Here is a 4872-nt window from a genome sequence, read left to right as displayed (position 1 = left end):
CAAATTAGACAACATTCACAAGTTTTAGGGAGTTAATGTAGACGTATCTTTTTGGAGACCCAATCCAACACACTGAAGAGGTTCAGGGTCAGAGGCCTAATAATGATCTGGCTGATGGAGTGTAGCTAGAGAGAGTAGAGTCATTGAGACTCCTTCTTTCACCTCATGCTGCTGCATATGGCCTCATGAATTATCCCCATGTTTAGCCATACATGCACTTTGATCCTGAATGCCAGAGCCCCTTCTTGGTCCTGCCCCTCGCACTCCTGCAATCATACACCATCTTCTAAAGCCTTCACATTTTGGTTAAAGAACAATTTGCTGATTTTCACAAAGCCTGAGGCCCCTTCTTTACCAGATGATTAACATATAATGTGTGTGTGTGTGTGTGTGTGTGTGTGTGTGTGTGTTCAAAGATTATCCTTTTGCAGCAAATGATTTAGGGGACCAGCACTTTACTCATGTCTATGGGCTCATTGGCATTCTTTTTTTTTTTTTAAATATTTATTGAGAGAGAGAGGGGGTGGAGGGAGAGAGAGAGAGAAAGAGAGAGAGAGAGAGAGAGAGAGAGAAAGAGAGAATCCCAAGCAGGCTCCATGCCCAGCATAGAGCCTGATGGGAGGCTCGATCTCACGACCTGAGCTGAAATCAAGAGTCATACATTTAAGTTACCCACGTGACCCTGGGCTCATTGGTGTTCTTTGCCCAGGCATCATCTGGCAACATTTGCATTTTTGGGTCTAGACTAGTGATCTGGTGATAGAAGGAAAAGAGGACAGCTTTGGAGTCAGACCTGAGTTGAATGCTGGCCTGGCCACTTGGCTCTGCTCTGGGAATCTTGGGCATGTCACTGAGTCTCCATCACTTGTCTAGAGAAAGGGGTTTATAACTCCTATTTTTAGGATTGTGGTGGGGATTAAAGGAAAAACTACACTTGTGGCGCCTGGCACAAGGGAGGTGCTTAATAAGTTAGTACCTTTTATCCTTTATTTCCTCTCATTTGGGTGTCTTGAGAAATCACCTTCCTGTCCCCTCAAAGACATAACTTACTTCTAGTACTTCAGCTCTAAAGACAAACACACAACTTGTTCAGCAGCGACCAATTTTGTGCCATGGCAACCTGCTGTTTTTAATTATCCATCTATACTCTGTAACAGCTGTGGGGCACTTGGCCTGGCCAAATGTAATTGAGTCTTGTGACGTGCTCCAGATGTGGAGGTGTTCTGCCAGGTGTTTATTTTGAGTATATAATGTGGCATTTTAGCACACACAGTCTTTCTTTCCCCCACCCCCTTGTTCCACCCCAAGTGTTCTTTCAGGAAAGGTCCAGGCTCTGGCCCCCAGATCTAGGCCTGGGCCTTTGAACCAGTGTTGTGAGTTTGGATCTTTTTAACTGGTCGTCCTACCTCTTCTGGAAGTGGGGGCAGGGGAGTTCCTCAGCTCCCCAGAGACTTGCTCTGTTAATTAGGAAAGTCACTGCTACTGCTTTGAGAAGGAGTCACACAGGGCCTTGGGCCTTGCCACCTTCCTTGGTGGTCTGGGTCAAGTCTCCCGGGCTTTCACTTGGCTGAGCCTGGCCTTGCTTAGCAGCTTCCTTTTTTGAGTAGAGGGTTATCTTCCTACATGGGAGGCAGCACTCCCCTTTTGGAATGTGGCTTAAACAATTAAAAATATATGTTATTTAGAATCAAGGAGGCCAGTCTTGAACTTAGTATACCGAGTGGCTCCAGCAGTGCTGGACTGAGAGTGTGTGCTTTCTCACGCTGCAGCTGCCCTGGAGCCCTGCCTGGACCTGGGGTCTGGCTGTCACAGAGCAGAAATGGGGCAGCTGTTGTTAAAGTGCTGCTTTTGGAAGTGGAAATGTGTTTTTGGATTTTTTCCCCCTTTTTCATAATCTTTGTAACTTTGGGGGCAGTCCTTTGTGTTGCTGAAGGTTTTCCCCCTCTTTTGCATTTGACCAAAACCTTTGGGGTAATTTGTTGGCAGTATTCAACAAATCTGGTTGATGGTGGCTGGTACGAAACTGGGTTTAGGTTGTCATTTAATTCAGTTTCACTGTTAATCCCATCTAATCCACTTCATTGATACATTCAACAATTATTTTTTAAGCACCTACCATATGTCAGGCACTCTTCTAAACACTGAGGAAACAACTGTAAGCAAAACAAAGCCCCTGCCCTCAGGGAGCTTATAATCTAGTACAGAACAAAAATAATAAATAAAAGATACATGTTATTATGTTAGGTATGTTAAGTGTTCAATAAAAATAAAGCAGGAGGAGAGGATAGAGGAGGATTTGTCCTTTTAGAAAACCCCTAAAACAATAGATTGAACAAGGTAGAAGTATACAATTTTTTTTTCTCGTGCAAAATCAAAGAGTCCAGCTCTTTATCCCCTTGTTCCACCATCCTCAATAGGTAGCTTGCACATCGTGGCTTTACATGGCCGCTTCAGCTCCAGCCGTCACATCTGGAGGAAAGGGAAAGAGAAGGACATGGCCCTCTCTTGAAGGTATTTCCTGGAAGTTGTGCACATTATCTCTATTTTCATTATTTTGGTCAGATATTAGTCACATGGCCACACCTAGCTGCAAGAAAGGCCGAGCAGATGTTTTCTTTATTCCAGGCTTCATTCCATGCCTGGATAATACTCAGGGGTCTTTTTCATAGAAAAAATAGAGAGTGGATAATGGGGGATAACCATAGGTTGTGAGCGAAGACCTCTCTGAGGGGCCATCATCTGAATAGAGACCAGGACGACATGCTTTTCATCTAATCCATTTAATTAATCAACTTGCCTGAGTGCCTCCTCTGTGCTTGGTATTAGAGATGTAAAGATGAATAATAATGCAAGGTCTTGTCATCAAAAGCTTGCAATCCAGAGCAGAGGTGGCAAACTGGCAACACAAGGGCAGTATCTAGCCAGCATGTGTGTAATTTGTTTGGCTGACACATGTTTTAACAACTAGGAAATTTCAGATTAGTAATTACACTAACAATTAGAAAAAGTCAGATTTCTCGGTTCTCATAGAACTTGAGAAGATCTGGTAATATAAAATCTGCCTTCCCACACGGCTGAAGTTGAGTAGCAGCTGACCTTTATAAGTTGGTCATGAGCTCTGTAGTTTGCTCCAGTCTCCACCATTCCCAACTGTAACACACTGGTTTGTTTTACTCTTTTCTCTTTACCAGCCTGGTTCTTTAGGCAGTTGAATTTGCAGTTCAAGAGGTAAACGGAAATGATTAAAATAAAACCAGCTTCATGATTTCGCTTCTTTCGCCATTGAGGATCCACATCTACTTGTCTCTTCCTTGAGTGTCCAAGAGAATTACAGAAGTTCTAGTAAAATTTACTCTCAATTTCTGTTTTTCTTGATCATGTGATATAGTGGGAAAAACACCACACTTTGAGTCAGAATACCTGAGTTCAAATTCTGTCCTTTATAGCTGGCTGGATTAGTAATCTTAGAAAACTTCCCTCCCCTCTTTGGGCCTTAGCTTCCCTAACTGCAAAAGAAGAGTGAGGGTAATCATTCCTGGTCTCCTGGTCTTCCAGGATTTGAGGAAGGGCAAACAAGATAATATAGGTGGAAAAGATTTGTAAGGTGAAGGTGCATCATTGTGGCAAGGAGCAAAAAGCCATTCAGACTCTAAGCCCTGAATGAGTTCTGAAACATGACACAGGAATGGAGCATAGCCTTGCCTGTGAAAATTGGAGCTGGGAACTGGGAAGCTATTAAAAATTGAGGTGGTTTGTGCTCTGTTGGTAGGAGTGGAAATTGGTGAAGTCCCTATGGTATGGAAGCTCCCCCCAAAATGAAAACTAGAACTACCATATGATCCAGCAATTCTACTTCTGGGCATTTATCTGAAGAAAACAAAAACATTAATTGAAAAGGTATATGTGCTCCTATGTTCATTGCAGTATTATTTATGATAGCCAAGATATGGAAGCAATCTAAGTGTCCATCAATAGAATAGATTTTAAAAAAGATTTACACACACACATACATACAGACACACACACATACACACAATGGAATATTTCTCAGCCATAAAGAAGAATGAAATCTTGTCATTTGTGACAATGTGGATGGACCTAGAGTTATTATGCTGAGTGAAATAAGGCAAAGAAAGACAGATACTATGTTTCACTTATATGGTAATCTAAAAAACAGAACAAATGAATAAACAAAATGAAACAAGAAACAGGTGCATAAATACAGAGAACAAACTGGTGATTGCCAGCAGTGGTGGAGGTGGGGGATGGAGTGACAAGTAGAATAGATGACAGGGGTTAAGAGGTACACGCTTCCACTTATAAAATAAGTCACAGGGATATTATGTAGGGTGATATTATGTAGGGATAGGGTGTATAGTCAATAATATTGTAATAATTTTGAATAGGGACAGGTGGTAACTGGACTTCTCAAGGTGATCATTTCATAATATATAAAAACATAAAATCGCTATGTTGTACACCTAAAACTAATATAATGTATGTCAATTATAAGTCAATGAAAGAAGAAGGAATTGAAGTGGCTACTTTCTTCCCTTTCTGGGGCCACATGAGTTATTTTCCTTTTTTTTTCTACCTAAGCCTATCTCCCTCTTCTTTGTAGACTGTTTCTTTTTTCTTCTTATGTACTAGGCAAGAAGGGTAGTTCCAGCTCTAAAGCTACATAAGCTTTTAATTTAACTGCTCCTGATCAATTAATGCCAGTTTCTGCATCTTTAATTTCAAGTTCTCAAGAGAAAGATTCTTTTTTTAAATTTTTAAATGTTTGTTTATTTTTGAGAGAGAGACAGAGTGCAAGTGGGGGAGGGGCGGAGAGCGAGGGAGACACAGAATCTGAAGCAGGCTCTAGGCTCT

Source organism: Prionailurus bengalensis, chromosome D4 (assembly GCF_016509475.1).
Source record: "Prionailurus bengalensis isolate Pbe53 chromosome D4, Fcat_Pben_1.1_paternal_pri, whole genome shotgun sequence".
Taxonomy (NCBI): Eukaryota; Metazoa; Chordata; class Mammalia; order Carnivora; family Felidae; genus Prionailurus; species Prionailurus bengalensis.
This window is presented reverse-complemented; position numbering follows the sequence as displayed.